The following is a 23,085-nucleotide window of genomic DNA, read 5'->3' as shown; positions in this document are numbered from 1 at the left end:
TAACCAGATCCCTCCAAGGATCGATTGATCAGTCAAATCACTGGATCGAATCAATCGAACCGGCGTGGAGCCACGCTCGTCCGTCGGCTCAAGAATGGCAAATTGAAGTTGATCTTTAGCATTGAACCATCATCCCGTCAGAGTCTTCGGGTTGGGTATCGTCCCGTGGTTTTGATCCGTATTCGGTATAACTCTTTGAATGATGGTGGTGGTATGTGGCGTGAAAGCCCAGATTATCGATGCTCATTCATGCGTAAATCAATTGAAAAAGGCCGCAAATAATTGTTTCGTTGTGCTTGTTTGAGCTTAACATGTGTTTGTATATTTTTCGTATGCATAGTTATTTAAAACATTGAAAAAATTCTTATCTTTTAATGTATCACATTATGTTTTGGTGGGGAATAGAGAAACAAACATCGCGCCTATTGCATTACATTTCAGGAATTTATTTTAATTGCATATTTAACTCATAACAAATTTAATAAGAATGTAAGACATTTTCTTAATTGCTTTCCTACATTGTTCGAAAACATAACACTTACTACATCGAAGATACACACGTATAACACGATACACGCACAGTTACAACTGGTCATCAATCACCAATACTGGCAATAGCTTTTCACTATTAGTGTCAGTTCGTAGCAACTCGAAGTGAGTTGTAATATAAATCAAACGACCAATCCATTAAATAAAACCACCGTTCAAAGGTTAAAACCGTACGGTTAACCAGTGGAGCAATGACTTCATGTCACCGGTTTTGTATTTAGCACAAAGTATGCGCATCCAGTATATCCTTTCATACTTAATCACACGAACCCGCCGGATGGATGTGTTTGTTTCAGCTGGATTGCACAAGCGTTTTGGTGGCGCCTGGGTTGTTCAGTGTTGCGCAAACCGCCACCGACGGTGGCCTGGGAAATTCCACCGTTCCGTAAAATAAATAAAACGGACATCGCTGCCACGCAATAAATTAGCAGACACATCCACCGTGGTCAATGGCGTTTGCCATTGCCGTTATTTTTATAGACTTGCCGCGGAATCGGAAATGGATTAAAACAGTAAAATGGAACATCACCATGGCTCTCGACTGTTATGAGCCATTCACGGTAGAGGTTTTTTCTTTTAATGTACGAAATCTTAAGCAACCTGTACACCAATATCAAATATCGAGCCGCGATCACTCAGCAAACCATTTTTCCCGTACATGTCGGGCAGGGAAATAAATCATATTTATGGACGTGATCTGTTAACGATTGCAGTATTTTACGCTGGAAACGGTATGTGATCGTAAATATTGTATTTCGCCTGTAAAAACAAATTCATTCTGTCTGCGATTGACGGCGATCGATGAACGATGTAGATAGTGTGTGAAAGGGAAGAACTTTTCCTTGCCATTTGAACGTTGTACTGTTTGCAGGCAAGCATTGGTAGGGAGATTGTGTGGAAGCAATATCTATCTACCGGTCTTGTCAGGGAATGGTTTATGGTTGAAGACATTGCGTAAAATGAAAACATCTGAATCTTTTTGTGTCCATGAACGCTTGATTTAATTTTCTTCTTCTTTTTCTAGACGTGACGACATTGCCAATTTGCCAATCGTTGCACACTTAAGGGAACATCCAACTTAATTCATATGTTTGGATGGATAAAACAGGATAATTCATGTTATGTGTGTTTTGTCATAATTGTTTAAAAAATAGTGTTTTAAAAAAAGTAAAAATAATTGTTTTGATCGAAATCAGTCCAAATATTTCCATTTGTGTCTAACAAATCGAGTGCTATTAAAAAATATAAGAATATTCGACAGAAAAACTTGATATTGATGGAAAAATGCTAGCTTTCATCTTGCTTGTTTGAAAAATATTTGGACAAAAAAACAATTTATACGCAGTGTATAATAGTTTGGCGGTTTACCACAAATCATCCTATATTTTCCTGGCAATGAATAGCTTCCTGCACACATTAAACTCCATACAATAGAATCTTTGCTATGGTGCGATTAGAATTAAACCCGTGCGGTCTACTTTAAGCCGATCTATCTATCCAATGGGCCACTTGGTTGGCTCAAAATTATATACACTACGTAATACTATACACTACGTAACTTAGAAAGTTAATAACAGGAAAGTTAAATGTGATCAATAAAAAAAAGGATAACGCTTCTGCTTTATGATATAATTCGTTGAGCAAATTCCTCTTTTCATACTCGAATGAAATCACTGCATTATGTCCCATTTCCTTTCCCTGATGAAAGTGCAAGTACTTTTTTTCTCTCCAGTTAGCCGATTATCATCCGTCAGCTTTGGTTGTGAGATCTACAAAAAATCAGCTGGCCTTAACAGCATTATCCTAGTAGCAACCACCTGTCTTGTCTAGTAGGGGTGTTTTGCCTTCCCGCCTGGCCTTTGCATTATTCGATATCTCGGCAACGGAATCTCTCAAGCTCGCGATCCCTCGGCGAATTGGTTGTATGTGTGCGCGGCTAGTTTCCTCGGCCGTTTTCTTTCATGTGTTGCACGGATGTTGATGTTTTGTGTGTGTATATGTGTGTGTGTTTTTTTCTTCACTTTGTTCGCTCGATTGCTTTCGCGTTTAACCGGCCACGGGTTTGCCTTATAAGGATACACGTTTACCTAATTCCAGTCCTCGCGAGCCTTGGCGCGGTGGTATCTGGAGGGGTGTATGGTTCGTTGTTTGGGTCGCGAGGTAAATTCCTTCGCATTTCTGCACAACAAGTACCGCAAACAGCGCCGTTGATGATCGCGGCGGTTCTTCAGGACGCAGAGTGGAAGACAGGAATATTTTCAAATCATTTTTTTAACCTACTCAACCGAGCTGCTACAGGCATGAGGCAGTAAGAAACGGTAATGGGAAGGGTTATACACCTTTTTTTGTCTCCCGGTCTTCTCAGACACTTTTGGCAGCATAGCTCTTTTTTTTTCTTGATTTTGCAACGATCACCCATTTGTGTATGTGCGCTTGATGGTTTCGATGACCTTCCATGGAACGTAAGGGAGATGGTGGAGTTTATTTTTTGTTTGTTGTCCTCGTTTGACCACACTTCGTTCCGCCGGTTCGGAACTCTATCAGAAAAGTCCAGCGCCCTCGAGGATTGCATGATTGTCGCGTGGAGATAATCGAGAATATCGCAAAAGCATCGATGTGAGCGATATTGTTTTTTTCTCCTGATTATTTGTTAGTGAACCGATCGATCAAGATCTCATGGCAGCATCGGTGAGCATGGTCAACAACGATTCTTGTTCGCGTTTTGTTGCTTATCGAGTTTGTGTTGCGTATGGTCAGTAACATGACTGTACGAGAAATGTTGGTCTCGTCCTTATGCCACTTTCTCGTGAATCGATTGTGTCTTTTTTTGTTGCTCTTCACATTATGCATGATGATAAAAATCTGCATATCGTTGGTAGTACTGAACAGATCGCAAACTGTTTATGATACTATGTAGCCATAAAAAGTTTCTTTTGAATCAATTGTGTTCACAATAATCAGGTAAAAATATTGCTGATAAAAAGCTGAACAGATATTTTCATTGCATGTATCTTAATTTACATGATATTGCTATATGAGTCAATAAAAAGGAAACCAACTGATAAACTGATGAAATGTTGTGTAATTCAAACCTCTCTAAGATCCCGACAGCTTCTCTAAGACAGGGGCGATTTCGCAGTACAGTCGTACGCTCACACAACTTAACAATGTGCCCGTTATAGGTTCATGCCTCATATTGACCGTGTCCTTGTAGCATGGACTGACTATCCAGTAAAATAAGTCTCGATAGCCTGTATAGACCGGCAAGACCATGTAGGTCGTTACGCCAATAAGAAGAAGAAGCAGAATAATTATAAAAATAATAATTAGAAGAATAAGATATACGACGACTCGATATACGTCTACGATATACGTATTCCGTCGACAAGATTCATAGCGGTTTGGACAAGAAATTGAACTATTATCTATCAATTATCAGTTATAAATAGTTTATCAATTTATTTAACAGGTAAGAAATATTTTACTGAAAAGAGTCATTACATATATATAACTCATAATAAATCATGAAGTAATGTTCATGTGATATATTAAACACCAAATCATAAGCTTTCATGTTCTTCAATTGTATCGATCGACTCGTATGCGTCGCACCATTGTGATGCTGCTGCACGATGAATTTAACTGGTTCATAAATCTCGGCATGATATTGTTAAATATTACCATGTGAACTTAATATTGCATGTACCGAAAATGTGTCCATAAAACAGTACATCTGCACGACGCCACTGCGAACGAGATTGATGAGCCCTCTGGGTAGAAATCCACCTTACTGAACTTACCTCCGCAGAATCTCCTGTTCAATCAACGCCACGGCATGACCTCCGCCGTAATGGGTTTCACGCATTATATGAATTATTTCGTAGAGTTCCTCCCCAAATAAGCGGATCTTGCCGCACAAAAGGCGGAAATCAGCTCTTTGAGGGTTTCGGGAACAGCGTGTGAATTAAATTATTGAAAATTTATCAACCTTTTAATATCTGAGAGCGACCTGATTCACGAGCCAGGAATAATATCATTTCCTGCAAGTACTGATTGGCATCATACCTATGAGGACGAACCTAAAATGCCGAACATTATGATGCCCGTGATCAATCTCGAAGTCGCAATCGATCGTTCCGTTTTTTGTGAGCCGATGCAACCGATGGCAAAAGGAAAAACGAATTTCAGTCACCTTCAGTTCGGTCATATCGGTCCAGCAACGACCACGAACTGTTTCATGTGTACGGGCACAGGCAAGGTGGTTTATGTGGTCTGTAAGGATGGAACATTTATCATTGTACGTCATAATTTGACCGAAGGGAAAATTACGAATTCGTTTGTGCTGCAGGAAATATTTAATGAGATAAGTAATATGATGGCTATGGAATACGTTTCATGGATGTATGTCTCTAATTTATAATAAAATAAGCGGATAATAAAATAAGCTTTTTATATTAACTTCAGCTTATTGCATTAAAAACAAGGTTAAATTCTGGAGATTCAATGAACAGCTTGCTGCTAGCACACTTTTTATGGATTGCTCCATTACACTCGATATATCTTTTCTCAATCTCCGTTTGTAAGCAACGGCCCCTTGTGCTGCACCCATTGAAACCCACCGCCACGTGGTGAGGTGTGAAATTTTACAATGCCGGTTAAAAGGTTTCGATTTTGGAAAGCATTTCCATTCTTGGTGGAACCATCAGCTAACCTGGAATTAAATGGAAATTAGTTGTACTCTTAAGACACCATTCCATCAAGCTATTGCCATTAAGGGAAAGAAGCGTTGGTGATTCCCAAACAAACACATTCCAAAAAGCAACCACGTTTACTGTCCAAGCACCTTAGGTCCGATGCAAAGTTATGGTGCGATCAAATTCTATTACCTTGCCACCGGTGCCTTCCGGAGCCATTATTAACTCACCAAAATCGGCCGAATTGGTTGCGACCAAACCGAAAACAAGATTGGTCGCGTGCGACCGGCTTCTGCTCGCGCGCAGGCCATAAACACTGCCCTTATTTAGAGACTCGTCAAGTGCTATCGTATTTTGATGGTGGATCGTGCGAGGTGCGAGAAAGCCCATTAGTATCGTGATCTGGAAAGTGCTTTGTAAATGAAAAGGAGAAAGCATGCTTTTAGATATTCTTACAGAAAATATGAAGTAAATTAAACAATTCCTACATAAGAAATCAAGCCACAAGTTCAGTCAACGAACGTTCGAGTGATATTTGATATTTCACCATTTTGGTGTCGATAAAATTGCAGCATTGAAGTTGTTTTTTATCTTTTCTCATTTTACGAGTGATTTTAACTGTGGAGCGGTGGGGGAATAAAATCTTACGCGAGATTTATTTTAATTGTTGACCATGATGTTGTGAGATCATGTGACAGTGGAACTTTATTTGATTTTTACCGTTCAAGCGCTTTCCAGGTGGTGCGATGCTGCAAGTCATGACAAAAACAATCACGGTAAAAGCAGACACATTAGTATGAACTTGCTCGAAGCGGTAAGTTAGTGCCAGGTCGCGTGGCAACAGCCACACAGATTCTTGTTTTTTTTTCACTGAGATTATGACGAATCGAATGAAAACAATTAAATTGATTCAAGCTTTAGGAAGAGTTAAAACATGTATAAATTGGTAATCGAAATAAAAATAATCAAACTAACAAAATTCATTCAGAGGAAATATAACGAGATATAATATGTTTACTACAATGTATAATCTGTTTATTATCTATTTATTCCAAATGATGTATGATAAAAAAACTTGTCTGTACTAAATAAAGATTGTTCAATCATCCTACCCAGAAATATATTGATATATTTCTGTTTCGATTTTAAGAGGCCATTGCATGTACTCTAAATCAACCTATCATGCCATAAAATATGATGAAAATCTGCCCGCAGCAAACACCAGCGCCATTTAATGTGCTCAAAAGCTGCGAGCTCGCGTGGCATTGAAATTGTTTTTCATAAAATACAACCACACAGGAGGATGTGTTTTTGGATACAGTCAGTACCGTAACTCTTTCCGCTTTATGGTAGCACCTAAATGCCTTATTTTAAGAGTCGATTAACTCCGACGCAGCATGTGGTGTGGGATGTTTAAAAAAGGATCAGATTTGCGTGCGTCTGTAACACAATCGGCTCTAAAGGCAACGGTAAAGATCCTGCCTCGGCCCGGTTTCACAAGTGCCCACGCATTCGAATCTGTACCCAAACACCCAACGTTGGTGTCCAAATTCATGTGGTCATCAAAACTGTCTCTACGATTCAGTCAAAGGAGGAAAAATGTGCAAACAGACGCATCATAAAATAATTTCGAACAGTTGGGTGGCAGCAACTGTTTTCCAGAAGAAAAAAAAGTTCCCTCTCCAATCTCGTACGATTCGCTTTCGTCCCTTCCGATTATCACTGTCACATAAATTAGCGCTCCCGAAACGTCTTAATTTAGTGACCCGTACCTGCAAAACATCATCTTGTGAGTTAACCTTACGCCCAACCGGTCCCACCGTGCGTGCCAGTGTGTGAAAAATGTGAACAAATATTTTCTTGACTTTATGAATTGCTGCCTCATTCTTGGGCAGTGCTCGGTGACTGAACCGACCCGCATCGACGGCTCCCGGAACAAAGAGCAACCCGTTCATGGTTGAAACACTACAGGGGTAAAATCCAGGACAACTACACCGGCACACAGGTTGGGCAATAATCGTCAACCTGGTCAACCGAATCAATAAATTACCAAACACGTCCGGTCGCTTCTTCACGTTATGAGCAGAAAATGTAAATTGTCACATAACACATGCCCGGATCCTGTTCGTGGAGCAGAGGTACAGAAATGGTGAGGATAAAGGGTCAGCGAGGCATGTACAGGGGTGCGTATCTCATGCAAAGGATTGTTGTCTTTAGCGTTTCAATCTGATTGAGTCCGCTTATTTTAGACCGTTTTTTTTTCCTGCCACAGCAGTACTGGAACAACACGAACTACATAAATTAAGCTTTTTTATGGATGGCTTGCCATCGAAGAAGGTACTTTTGGAAGTTTCCTTTCGATAAATCTGACCGGGGCAGTGTGTCCTCTTTGCTTTGTGGTCGGATCGCTTTCCTCACATCGCACACTACAAACAAGAAAGGTTCTTGCTCTCGATCAATCGATCGTTTTGTTTCTGCTTTTCTAGCTCTATTATTTCCCTAGTTTGACTCTCATATATCTAGCGAAACGCACGGAATCACGCGTAGGATTGATTTTGATTTGGCTCGTAAAACGCAACACGCTGATTTCGGAATGTGATCACCGGGTGTTTAATGTTCTTGTTTGAGACTAAATTTATTAATTTTATTAAGTGTTTGCTTGAAACGATTCCAGAGATATTATCGATCTCGAGTGTCTCCTATCTTTTTGTCAACCCACTCAAATGGGAAGCAATAAAAAAGTTTACTTATCGTGTGGAGAGCGTCACATGTTGAAGCATAGTAAACAATAATGCTTTGAAATGGATGAAGAATGTCATTACCATATCGCTGGCATATAAAGATAAGGCATGGTCCTCTGCAAAAGAAATAAAAAATATGTATCGCTGCCAAATGGCAAAAATTACAATTCACATAAGAAAAAGTTCTCATAATATAGATTTGAAATTTGAAATAAAATGATTATTGAGTCCAAGTTTTAATCTTTCTGCAAAAAAATGATTTCGTTAGAAAAAAATGAACAACAACACAATTATTCGCACGATTTGAATGTACAGTTGACATTTGTAAGAAATATCAAAATATTTTTGAAACAAAGCATTAAAAAGATTTATTGTCTGCCACCTAGACGATATAAATGTTTACTACTTTACATGGCTAACAGTAGAAAGTTTACCTGAAAAAATCGTACTTCTGTCTCACCAGCGGTTTGAAGATGGTAAACATCAAAATTAATGTTTATGACTTAATCATGAAATAAATTGGATTCTGGCAGCAAAAGCTCTGCCCGCACCCAGCTGAACTTTACGACGCATTCAAAGATCAGTACCGGCCTAACCGCACCTTATCCGAATGGTGGCCCGTATGACCCTTTCTGTCACTTACCCAAAAACCGAGCGAACGGAAACATTCACCGATCTGATGCGTGCGTGATCCTCCAGACTTTGCCGTCATCTCGTGATGCTTTTCCTCTCCACTAATGGCTGGTAAATAAATTAGCTCGTATACGATACAGAGGCAATGCGCAGAGGACAACTAAATGAAGTCAACCAACAATCTTTATGTTTCGGTGCATCTTCTGCTGTCGGAATCTCGACCTGTCGGAAAGTGCAGCAACTGTGAATAAGTACAATAGGGGTGTGAGAAGTCTTAGCTGCACCATTACCTATATTCAGCCACTTAAAGGAAGATTTCAGTTTTTTTTCTCTCACTCATTCCATACTTCTCTCTCTCTCTCTCTCTCTCTCTCTCTCTCTTTCTTTCTTTCTTTCTTTCTTTCTTTCTTTTTCTCTATCCCTCTGTTGCCCGTCGGAGTAAAGTGACCATTACTTACGCGATTCGCAAAATGCCAAACCCATAAAAATATGAGCGAAGAAATTGATGAAATTAACATCCATCACTCATGGGGGCCCATAAAGCACTGGACAATCGGTCCGTCCCTACCGTTCGGTGATGGGCAGTAGGTTCAATCGTTATTTCATTTGGTAGCTGAAAGCATCCTTTATTTAAGCGATAACGCATATTGTTCCACCTAGGAGCTGTGTCACTTACTTTGTACCGCGTCTTTCTTGATAATAAAAGTATGGTAATCTAGTATAGTAGAATTTTTAAAATAATCCAGATATCTGTTTTACTCTTGTTGCTATTTCTTTTTTCTATTGTTTATGTTTCATAGAATTTTGAATTTATAACGATCACAATACTCATTCCTTTACCTTTTTATCCATTAACAGCAGAAGCTTCTTTCGAATCGATCATTGGGGCGCATCCCTGGAAAGTGTAAGATTGATGATGTGCTCCAGCCGTGAGCGAAGCGACGCAGGTTTAAGGCTCCTTCGATGTTTGTGACTTTTTTATGCCATAGATTTGTTTTCTTTTATTTTTTTCTTCCTTACAGTGTGTCCTCAAGGTAGAGGATCGTTCTCTTAATTTCAATTCCTCGCTGTTTGATAATCAGCCGCTGCTGGTATGAAGAAGCTGTTGTTTTCACTGCGTTCCATCCCCTTGAACCGAACTTCACACGAGCAATGGGACTGGCTGTGACAGCTTCTGTTGCCCATTTGCTGCACAACAGCAAGGGCGGCATTTTGCTTTTTGCACACCCGTTGTTATGGTGCGATAAATCGGCACCGTTAAGCAGCTTAAAAGTGCGAAGCGCGGCTGTCATGTCACAGCCGAATCGTCAGATTTAAGAGGCGGGGATAGGTTTTCGAAGATGATAAGTAACGCACGTAGTTTGATCCATTGGTGGCGGTGTTTAACACTCGGTTTGGCCAGCACCAAATGGAAGCGCATCCTTCAGTGGTAGCAACGATTTACGATATCAGGAAGATGGTACATTACTGGATTACTGGCATTTTGCGTAATTGCCCTTGGGGCAATCAAGCTGCGACTGGTAGTAGGTATCATCAGCAAGCTGGAAAAGCCTTCGGTGAAGTGGCAAATGATGAATTCGATTTGTAAGGATTAATTTGCTACTTGTTGGCAGGCTGAACAGGCGATGATAAGTGGAACTTTCGCTGCCATTTTATATCGCCTACACAATTTTCCCCTATTATTCCTTTCCATTGACAAACAGGACAAATCATATGTAGTTTGAACAGAAAATTTATTACACCTTTTGAGAACTGCTCGGGCATGACATCTCATCAACATTTAATGGTCACCGTAACCTGATCCAATGAGCTGAATTCTGTTCGGAAATATCAGTTTGAATTTCTATCCTATCGAGCTCAGAAATGGCCTCTGTTGGACGATTATAACCCCCAATTCCCAGACGGATGACATTCAAGTGGATCATCCCGCAAGAAAGTGTCCAAATGCTTAAAGCGCGTCAAGCGCGAATAAATTATGAGCTCTTAAGCGGACCCCATTTGTTTCGCCTCGTCAATCAATCCGTTAGTCGAATCATTGAGTTCCCTCACCGTTACTATATTTCACTGTCAATTTCAGCCGCTTCTACACACTCGTTCGCTTTTATGCGAGCCGCCAGCGTGAATTAGTACGCATCGGGAACCAAGCTTGGGCAGGATTGAGCGCGAACAGTACGCAGCCATGGAAACTGTTTGATTTTAATTATCTATTTATTTTAACACCTAAACCAAATACAAAAAAAGGTTTCAGATGCTTTTGGCTATTGCTTTTTGAAATTCAAAGGCAAAGGACAGGATTCAAGCAGCTGACTTGATAAGTCAATTAATATTATTGTTTGGGAACATGTTTGGCGTTGGAAATGCCTGAACACGTGCAAGGCAAAAGAACGACGAATAATAATTACAAACGATCTGTGACAGCGATAAAAAACAGTTCTTTTAAGATTGCTAAAGATTGATATCTTTTTGGAAAGATTGACAGGAATCATATCATAGATAATTTGATAGATTTCAGTAGTTTGCCAAAATATTGAAACAAAGAAAGCGCATAAAGAAAAAAATTACTGTGTAAAATGAAGCTGATCTTTGCGTCTCTGTTAGTGTTACAAAATATACCACGTAATCAAATCTCGACAATTTTCTAATATATTATCAATATTTTCTAATAGTTGAATACCTAAACAAAGTGTATTCGTCATTTTTCTAATAGATTACCAATATTTTCTAATAGGTTAATACCAATACAAAGTGTATGCGTAACAAAGGTTTGAAGAGAGGGAAAGCCCTCTCTACTATGCAACTAAGTGTCTCATCCTCTGTGACAGTAACATTTGGATGGCTGCTTACATAAATTCATAATTTCAAACTCGAAAACAATATAATGACCAAAATTGCACATCGTAAACAAGTGTTTCCAATCGATCAGATGCCTAGAAAGTAATAAAGAAAAACTCGATTGTCGATGCTAATTGGGATGTGGTTAAAAACATTTCTCTCCGTCCCATAATTTATGGAAGGAGCATTGGCAACGATCCGATCGGACTGGAAGAGAATCCTGATTGAATATATTACAAGTCTTCAAATCGATAATGCGTTTCGGCTTGTTAACATCCCTTCCGGGCAGCCCCTCCTCGAACGTTCACACTCGCCTTCCAACAAGGTGCGGGTTGATCAACCGTTTCCAACCAACCCATCATGCACTTGAACGGTGAGAGGATCACAAAAAGGAAGATACCCACCCATCCGCCTTGTCCATCTTTTTCCTCATCCGCGAGGACTGCGATAAATCAACGAGATGACAATATTACGGAAACCAGTTCGATTACAACCGGAACGAAAAACGCGTCGTTACATTATCGTTACAAGAGCGCATGGGTAGGAATGGAATCCATCCCCCCGAGCATCCGGGTGACCCTGTTATATACATACATACTTTTACACACACACATGGATATATCTATATATGCACATAGATACACACAAACGTGAGTCCATTTATTGTGCAGGGCTTTTTTTCCTTCTTGTTGTCCGTAAACTCTCACTTCACGATGCATAAGTCCTGATTCCCCAGTATGTCGTGGCGGGGTCTGTTTTGTTGCCGATTCCATTAACAACCCTTTCGGGCGGGATTGACAGGATGAACTTTTAATAAAACCGAAGCACCGATGGTTGGATGCTGCAGTGCTGCAGTCCGCGAGGAGGCTGGACTGTGCCTGTCGTGCTAGTAGCTAAAAGGATTGAGAATATAAGATATCGGCGCTGTTGCTGTGGGGGGAAGACATATTTTTGTTGCTTTTTCTCGTCCACCATTCACTGTAATCTGCACGCAATCAAAACCTGTGTATGAGTTCTCTCGTACTCACTATGTCTTTCTCTCTTTCTCTCACTCTATCTCTTTATCTCTCTCTTTCTTTCTCTCTCTCTTCCCTCTCTCTCACTCACACTTTCCTTCACTGGCTTCTTTACCGATTTAAGCCTTCGGCTAAAGTGCGGCATCCGAATCAAAGTGGAAACCGAAACCCGCCAAATAATGGCAGCTTCAATTAATAACAAAAACCATCCGACACCTCAATGATAACGGCTTTCTTAAAGTACCAGCCTGGCAGGTTGCCGTTTGAGTGCGTTTGCATTATGCGTAGTGTGTACATAAGAGTTCGCACACACGCTCGTACGCACATTGGAGCGAGAGACCAAAGCAAACATCCTTTTTAGCATTTGCCGCAAATCCCACAGAGAAGCTGATGAGATGTGAAGTAGTTGGGAGTTGTTTGTTTTCATTTGTGTTCACCAATTATTACTGAGCTGCGAATGAACCGAATTTACAACTTTACAACACATTGCATGCAATTTCAGAAAAGATAATTGTGATGAAGATGTTGAAAGGCGAACTAAAAATCGTAAAAATCAAGCAGTAGCACAGCTCAAAACAATAATTATGTCCTTAGTTACATTTATGCTGTGGAGGTAAAAGTCAACGCGGATGGTAAATGTTAAAGTTTAATTCTTCAATAATGACCATCTCACCAATACCGCGCATGTGTAAAACAAAAGTAAAATCTACACCTTTTTAACCACTTCTTTGCCGCCCTGTTCCGTTTCTCGCCCTGATGAGCATGCGTTCACCAGAAGCGTAATCGATCGAAGGATGCTTCAACTTCCATACACACACAAACTCACACATACACACGTACCGGACTGACGATCATTCACGGTACTCTATTAATCAAAATTCAAAGTGGTACAATAATAAAGCTGACATGCGAAATGGCACACATCATAATTACCGCTCGTATTCGGTAGTGGTTCGATTACGGGAACAAGACAACAACACAAGACAGAGGAAACGGGGTAGTTGGCACTGTTCACTACCGAGATGGTTATGTACACCGGCCTGTATATTACACACAAAAATACGAATCAAGATGAGGCGGTTTGTGGGTTTGCTGGAAGCCGATAGTTGAAGTGGCCAGACAACCATGGACCGGATTATAGAGTGTATGATTCTTACGAAAGCGCATGATTTGTCCGATTGTTTTGCCTCCATAATTAATGCGGCTATGCAGCGTGAAACTGTGTATGTTTTCGTATGAAATATGAAATATTTGTTTAAAAAAGAACATATTTGAAGATTTTCTATTATATTACATTTTTTGGCGATATGATTTGACTTTTGCATATTCAACGTTTCAGTAAATTAACAACTTAAAATTAAAATTCATCTTGCGATTAAATGATCATAACATTGAACATTCGTATCATTCCGTTGCTTACCCACTATCGTCCGAACTGTTGATAAAAGGCCACAAACACGTAGAATTCCGGAGGCAGGAAAAATGACCATCATAATTTTTAAATATTTATCACCCGTAGTAGTATATGTTGATGGACAAAACATCTTACTCAACTGTAGCTGAAAACTCCAGCAATAAAAAACGCCAAAGGATGTCATATGTCAAAGAGTACATGATTGACCGACGGAACAGAAGGTAAGTTGTCTTTTTTTACCACGGAAGGACCTCCATTCGATGCCAATCAAATCGAACCGATGATGGTGTTATGAGGGCGTGAGATTTCCTCTGCTCAGAAGAGTGCAATCCGCCGACATCTTCAATGTTACGTACGGATCGATAGGGTGACCAGGTGACTGGGAGCATTAGAACCGGTACAAATTGCTGCGGCCATATCCATAAAACCATTTTTATTATGATCAATTAAAACCGAGTATCGCATCGCGCTAAGATGAGTGGGCAGCGCAAGACAGCATGGAAGAGGAGCACCCGGGGTTGTTCCCGTCCAAGAGGTTACGATCGGGTTGGCGATCGTGAAGGTGTTGGCGGGAGTTTGCTTTTAATGCAATTGCACGGCCATAAAGTATGGCAATTTACTTTGACTGAGGTCTTCAATTTTTGCCTGCCTGCCGACAAGCAGCAGCAAGTTCCACTGAGACTGAAGTAGTCGACACAAAAACAACCGTCTGAGGGTTAAAGGGGTTAGGTGCGGGTTAATCGATGGATGATAGCATGGTTGGATGAGATGGATATTTAATACAATCGAAAAATGTTCTGTTAAATCGGCATTTTGATTTAAAATTTTGAACATCTTCATTTGGTTTGAAATATTTTGTCAGTTTGAAAATAAAAATATGACACAGTCGTGCTGAAGGGACATCTCCCATAGCAAAAACACACATACATTATGCACTCACTTAATTCTCGCAACGAAGAACTAATTTTCGTTTCATCTCAAATTCACCGCAAGCTTTACCTAACCGGTGGGAATAAGTCGAGAAAAAACGCCCTGACACGCTGCTGACCTCGTGCACCCGGGGCAATCCAGCCATGGACGTGAGTCACCTTCTGAAGGTGGTACTGTAGTTGAAACATGAAATTGTTGCTTGTGCCGCAGCCATAATAATGGTATGGTACTTTCCACTAGTGCTGCTCCACAGTCGGTCATATTTTACACGCCTAAGAGCATCTTTTAGGAAGCGTTTTAAGTCCTCTCGACTTGAAGGCGCTGCATTTTATACCCCGCCGGACACCCTTCCCACTCTTTTTACTGAATGACCCATCGCTTGGATAAGTGCGCCGCTCCGTGTGGAGGAGGATGAGCCATGGGTTAGCCGAGGGTGTTACTGTGGCTCTCAGATCTACCTCCAACGTACAATCCATGGGTGGTTTATAGGTGGAATGAGGTGGCTGCTTTAATCCGGGCCGGTCGATCGTCCCGACCGGTACACCACCGTTTAGTGCTTACTCGTCTGACGAGGCGTGATAGATGCGTATAGGTGGGATGTCGAGCATCGTTAGCATCGAGAAGACGTGGGGCTCAGCAAAGTTAGAGGCATGAGATAGGATGAACAAATCTTCTACAAAACTTAAATAATGAAGAAAATATTATAGTTTCGCACCGCAAAAATTATTTCCTTATGTTAATATTGGTGAAACATGTTCACTTAAATAACATTTAAATAGTGCGAAAATAACGTCATGCAAATAATTATTGCATAAAGAAAGCAACATTCATCCCTATTAGATGGACCCCTTAAGAACAGCAGAATTCAACCGCTAAAGGTACGGGCGTATCTGCCCTTGAAGCGATCGTCATGAGAAGCGCATCTTCAACGCTCTCGCCTACCTGTTGGCAAAGAAGCTGGTGTCGCGTGGCGTGCCTGACTCCCACATCATATCGCGGAGAAGTTGGCACCACGAAAGCACCACCTATCATAACGCACAGCTAGGTTGTCGTCCGATCCGCGAAAGAAAGCGCCAAAGACACTGAATCATATGTGTTTATGGACTATTTTTCACTGTAAAATGCACTCTCGATGGCGCACTACATTCGAACAGGCTTAAGAATTATTTTTTTCACCAACCCCTCATTTGTGAACGGCTCGCAACTGCTCTATTTGAATAACGATCCAATTGCGTAAAGTACACAACCAAAAGGGAGGTTGTGCTCACATAAGCATCGGCCAGGATGAGAAATGGCAAACGACCGATATGTTAGCTTTGATGGCGGCACCGTAAAAACATTGGTACGATATCATGTCACATGAGCTCTTCCAAGCTTCTTTTTATCACAAACTCGATCCCCTCTAGTTCAGTGCACCGCCCGGCCGAGTTTGCCGCGTGGCATATGGGCATTTGTCTTCGGCGAGAAGGCGTTATGCCGTACAACCAATGCCAAAACGCACGGAACGGCTTGGCGCTCGCCCGTACAGGAAAGCTCACCGTCTGTGCGAACGAATGTTTTGTCCAAAAGTGAGTGTTGCTTCACCGCATTTTCCGTCTCCTTTCTTGTTTTTGCCCCTTAACAAGACACCCTTGTCAACTGGAAATTATGGGATTTCCAGAACGAGGGCTCGGTTGCACGAGGTATAAAGTCGCAAGCCCGAATGCAATACCGAGTTGGCAGAAAGGCGAAGGCGTTAGCTGATCGCACCTCGAACGACGTGACAGCGGAAATCACTTAGGATGATCCGGCTTTGAGTGTTGGTCTCTTCCTGCCATCGCCAGGCGCATTTCCTCTTGCGTTTGCGGCTCTTTACCGACTTCCCCCACTTCACGAGGAAATACGTTTGATATCGGGCGCATGCAACGGCTCGGGACAGTGATTATGCTCTCGTGACTGAAAATGTGAAACGGTTATGATTCCAACTATTTATAGCTACACATGCGTTTTCGACAGAAAACACACGCAGGCTGGTGTTTACCGAATGGAGATGAAATTTAAGATATTCGTGCACTGGTACGGTGAATTAGGATGGTCATTTTGGGAGTTGCGCGTGACTCGAAACATCAATATTATTTTCCAATTATTGTCTGTACTACAGAGCCTCTAATGACAAGCAGATAAAGCGCAAGTCATATTAATAAAAGACAACATGATTTTTTATACACATTGCTAGTCTTGTTTCAAAATGTTTTTAAAGTATACAAACCCTCAGTTGATAGAATCATTCCGAACGCACCCACCCAAACCACTTGACACCGTAGCGGATAATGTCACCCGCTCGACCGTAGGTGAGACCGTTCAGCCACGTTACGAAAAATGCAATGCCGCTTTCTGTACCTGACAGCACGGTAGATATACATTTTTTTTTTGTTGCAGTAAGCATGAGTTGGAGCCGTTAGCATACATCAGAGGTGTCGGCGGCTTTGATTGACAGTAATAAGCACCAGGGGAGGAAGGACTGCAGACTGCTCGCGTCAGCCATGAGAGTAGAGCGATATAACACGACTTGGACCTACCAACGGGAGGGAGATAGCATAATTATTATAAGCTCACGAGACTGACGCTGGTCAGACTAAAGCCTTCGCATTGAACGAGCTCCTACATGCTATCGGTCTGCTAAGATCGGACATTTCCAATTGACGGTGTTTTATGTGTTTCTACTGTTCCAAGCTCATATGCTCGCACGAGCTGTTGTCCATCATATTCGCCGATTGCGGCCAGCTTGAACATTTTATCGAACGATCCATTCGGCTGCCTGGGCAAAAATACCGCACACGAATGTGCAACACCAACCGGCAATGCTGAATTCAGAACATTTCTTACTAGCAAGATATTGCAATCCAATTTGACCACCGGACGTGGAATGTAGCACAAGAAGAACATATTATTGCACTCAGCATCCACTGCTATCCCATGAGCTGCATTTACGTTTCCATCAAATTGAAAGGGCTTGTAGGAGTTTTCAGGGCAATCAAACCGCACCTTCCTAACCATAATAGAATGGCTACCGGGAAACGGCGCTTTATTGTTTCGAAGTCATTTGAAGGATACAAAGTATACCCCACTTGAGTGATCAAGAACAATGTAGTTATTGTGAGATATTCGAATCAATTAAAATTCTGTAGGTCTCCGAAAGAATAGAATAACCTAATGAGGGTGCAGACATTCCAACCAAAATCAACTGCAGCCATTGAAAAAAATGATAAAATTTGATACTTCCAGCAATTAAAGGCTGGGACTATATGAATGAATATATAAAAACAAGTATAGCATGTTCTATTTCAAGGGAAGTTTTTGGTACCTAAGAAAACGGTATCTCATAAGCAATACGGAAAAGCCGTAGATGCTGGATAACAAAAACAACGATATCTCGACGCAAAAAAACAAGTTGATCCATTATTTCCACTCATACGAAAAACCCACCATCAAAACGCAAAACAGCAATGTTGGAATTGTCGATAAAATTTGCATTTCATTTTGATATCGTGTCAAATCAAATCGTACTCAATCTGCACCAGCATCGGCCCAGTCGCAGATATCAAGATCGTATAAATAACACTCTCACTTGCTGCAGGGGCGTAGCCAGTTTGTTTCATGTGCCAGCACTGTAGCTCATATGTTGCGATTTGAAATTTTAATTCACACCTCCACAGGCAACTCGTTCAAATGTTCGCATTTTTAAAGGTTGCTTTGAAGGACGTATAGCAAGTTTATTGAATAGACGGGTGCTGGTTTGATATGAGTGTAGGCCTTCATGAAACCACTTGAAAGCTTATTTTGGTGTAGTCAACATTATTTTACTTACACTACAACCTCTACACAATGTATCATAGTTATGATTTGAATGTAATTTTTCCTTGGGTTTATTTTATTTTCGACTGTTATTTTTCTTCTGATATATGAAACATTTACATACGCATAAAAAGCACCCACCCTCGTATGGACATTCATCATTCTTATGGAGTTAAAATCGGATATCCACCAACGCCTTCCGATCGAGGATTTTGTGTGACATAATCATCATCGCCGTCTCCGTGACGTCGGCACGGTGACCACAGCTAAGACGTTCCACGTTTAACTAAGGTCGCTCGCCTAACAACCGGTGTAATGGTTCCATGATGTCGTCTCGCCCCCACAATTTGTAAACCGCTGTGTTTCGATTCATCGAAGCCGATGTCAACGCTCGTGGGTGAATAGTGAGAGAGCACCACTGCGGAAGGTAGGTCTGGTATTCATTCATTAAGCAAAGTGTTTGCCTCGATGCCGGTGCTACGATGTTTCATCGTTAGACGATTAAACACGATTCTGCGCTGGTTAGTGTTCGCGGGAGCGGAACGCAGTGGATCACCGGTGACGGAACGGAAGAATTACTAAATTGAGGGAAGAAACAAGCAACAAGCACTACAAAATCACTCCAAACGGATACACAACTCACACCTACGTTATATTTCGTGAAGTTTATGAATGAATTTTGCGCCCAGGTGGGTGTCGGAATGGGACCAGCTGATCTCAATGAAGTAGTGAGGGTTGAAGTAACCTCAGGCGTATGGTAGAGTTGTTTCACTGCACGAATGTTGAATATTGCTATATAAATCATTTCTTATGTACATGGAAAAAACGTGTTAAACGCATAACCACCCATATATTTATTTTTACTCAATTTTTATGGACTGCAAGACTTAGCTCGTGAATTCCTTTTAACAACTTCAAGTAACCAAAACAAAATAAAACAACGTTGAACTATGTCCTTGCAACATACACATTCAACATAAATCATTATACATAAACATTTGCTTTATATCATTAACGGTAAATTTAAAAAGCTCACGATGTGGCTTAAAATTAAATGCTGTGTGTACAAAGAACAACGTTACCCAACAATATGCCCTTGATAGTATTTCTTTCTCTAGATTATGAATGAACGCCTTTGCTGTCCTGAATGTTGATGAAATTTATGAATGAAATGCACTCATCGCACGTATCGTACCCGTAGCGTTATATGCGGCCGGTGCCTACCCAACATGTATGCTAATGCGGTACCCCAGAACAGCCTACAACGACCGACCTAGAGTGGTGCACGGTGCTTTTGTGAATGGGAGTTGCAAAATAAATTGCACTGATTATTGACCAAGCTTGCATGATTACCCTCAACTAGACGCTTTCGCTCATAATGATGGCTGGCCTAGCAAATAGAGCTTCATTTATAAACCTTCATTGCCGTTTACTCTACGGCTTTTCGCGTATCGTCAACAAGTTGCATATGAGTTAGGACACGTGTCAACAATGCTGTACGGGCGTTTTATTTGTGCATATTTATCAGCTTTACCCAGTAAACTAAACACAGACCAGGAAAAGCAAAAAGGTTTTTTTGCGCTTCCATTCATCGCCTGTAACAGGTTCGTCGCTTGACATTAAAATGAAGTCTTTTGTTGAAATTTTCGCGCCGTACATATCGGAGCGCAGTTACAACAGCACAGCGCGACGTGTTGTATGGAGTGTTTTTTGCCTCGGCACATCCGTTTTCGATCCAACCGGGATGGGGTGAGATTTTCTGTTGTTACCGTTTCGCAAGCGAATGATCACTCACTGCCACGCGAATCGACGGGATGTGTTACTAACTGCGGGTACGGAGGTCGATACGCGTGCGCTGGTTCAAACCTCCTTTCCGGTTTCAGTATGTGTGAGCTTTTTTAAATAACCCAATGGCCTTGCAGTGCTGGTGCGGTTTGTGATGGTGAAGGTGGAGAGGCATACCGACCACACATTTATCTCAGGAACTTTATTCTTCTTGTGGGAGGCTTGAAGCAAAAACGAACTCCTTTCTTTTCGCGCGTGCTTCACTATAACAACCAGAGTGTCCGTTGTTTGGGGTTGAAGCTTGATTAAGTGTTAAAATGTCGTAAATTTAAGCCGGAAGCAAAATGTAAAACTGCTCAGCGTAGCTTGCTTAATCGTCATGAAAACATGTGTGTAGGAGTTGTAAATCAAAACAAGAGATGATATTCTGCAACAACAAACTTATTTGAACTGAGTATGAATGGAAGTGAATGTAATAAATGTTTGCTATTTTGCGTTCGGTGGAAGAATACAAGAAGTAAAGGCTTATCAAATATTAATACAATATTAATACAATTATTAATACAAGAAGTAAAGGCTTATCAAAGCGTTTTAACTCGCGATTGATAGCAGTAAAAGTAATAAGAAAGTTAAAAATACTAAAAAAGTATTAATATATTATTTGAAAGGATTTTTTACAAATCTTTTAAAGTGGCAAAACAACCCGAAAGATTGCCAGAATGGAGTTAGTATTACGAATATAATGTTTAGAAAATGCTTAGAAGGAACTCATTCTCAATCGTTTTGGTCTACGTTTACTTTCATTTATGTAGCAATAACCACAACACTTGAGTTAGATAGATCGTCACCTTTCTGCATTCGAATGGAAATCGCAAACAAAGTCTCACTTTGCAAAACTATCTTTCTGCTATACAGACAAAGAAAGAGCCACAAACATGAAATAAATACACATTTTCTACAATTTAACCCGTTCAGTTCAAGTGTGTTGCAATCTATGCCGCTCATCATTGTTTCCATTGGCAGTTTTAGCTGTCAGAAAGGCGCTCAACTAGTCATTCGTCTATCGTCTTAATTAATTTAGCCATAATTTGTGTAGGCTTGCTCGACAGATCCGGCGAGCAGCCCTGTGGCAAAACCGGTCATCGGGGAAACACTGTCCTACACTGACCAAAGGCTCTCAAGATGCTAGCAAAAACATAACCAACACGAATTCAAGCCAAGGCACCGGGAAACTGCTGTCCCACGCAAACCATGCTAACTGCTCTCAATCGTCACCGCCTCCTACGACCATCACTGCCTAGCACTAATGGTTGATGAGCTCAGATTTGGCGCCAAACTTTAACGCCATCGGGCTAGACTAAACAAATAATGAAGAAGAAAAAACACAAAACCACCTTAAACCTTCAAAACACTCGATTGCATGTTTGAAGCCAAAAGTTGACAGAGCAAAACATAACATCGCGCTCATGATGTTCAGCTCCAACGAACAGAGGCTGGACGGCCCAAACCATCCTTTAGATAAATGACGCTCACTGTGTCGGAGGTGTCAGTTGGGCTGTTTGCGCTACCAGCACGGGTCGCATGCCATCATTCACCACACGAAATCACACTGAGCGTAGGAGTAGTGCTTCTTCGCAAACACTTTGCCGTCGTCGAATCGCGCCAGACGATGATTTCGTGAGACTGCCGTCACGAAATGTGCTTCATTTCCGAATCTCATTAACGGAAGAATACACTCGATTTACCTGGCGTGCGCTTACATGTTGGTAGCTGCGGGCACACCAAACAAACCCCATTGGGCACAGCCCGTGCCAGAAGGGAAGTTGTACTTTTATTTCCTTTTTGTTCCTTTTTTGTGTTTTTTGTGTGTGTTTGTTGGATACGACGAGCCACTGCACATTGGAAGTGACTCAAGCACAGGGAGTCATGTTGCCGTTTCCGTGAAACACGATTCAGTATTCAAATCTCAACGCCAACACTTTGTTCTTCAATACCCCACGGAGTGCGCAGACTAAACTGTTTCCGGATGAATCGATCGCAAGTTAAAAACTGCTCATGACGCAATGTTACAGTTTTGCTTTCGGGCCGGACACACGGTTTACACTCAGCTGCTGGAACTCAACAATGTGTGTGCGGAGGTGTTGTTCGTGGTATTCATGCCACGATGAAGGCTTAGGCTGGATGACAAATCGATCTAGAGTTTTGGTGATAAATGAGTTGCGTTAGTTTCTTGAAACATTTGAAGTTTCTTTAGAATCGCGATATATTCGTGGTATAGAAAGGCACGTCGCCGAACACAGAGTACTGCCATAAGCATGTCATAAATATATATCTGTCAGTAATATAACATTTATTTTAATTTTGACATGTCAGTGAACTCAAATGTTAGGCAAGAATACCTTGCATAAGTTGCAAATTTACTTTTTTATAATGAAGTAATTTAATTAAATGAATAAGTTCATACGCAGGATTGTCTACTCTGCTATAGGTAATTAATAAGTCTCTGAAAGCCTAGCCCACTAGTGATACAGAAAGGCTTTGACCCACAACGTTTGTTCCAGCAAAAGAAGAAGAAAAAAATGAAGATATTTCTTTAGTGCATGTAGAAATTATAATTTGTCATATGATTATATCATGAAAATAAAATAATAATATTC

The sequence above is a fragment of the Anopheles merus genome, chromosome 2R, assembly GCF_017562075.2.
Source record: "Anopheles merus strain MAF chromosome 2R, AmerM5.1, whole genome shotgun sequence".
In the NCBI taxonomy this organism is placed as follows: domain Eukaryota; kingdom Metazoa; phylum Arthropoda; class Insecta; order Diptera; family Culicidae; genus Anopheles; species Anopheles merus.
This window is presented reverse-complemented; position numbering follows the sequence as displayed.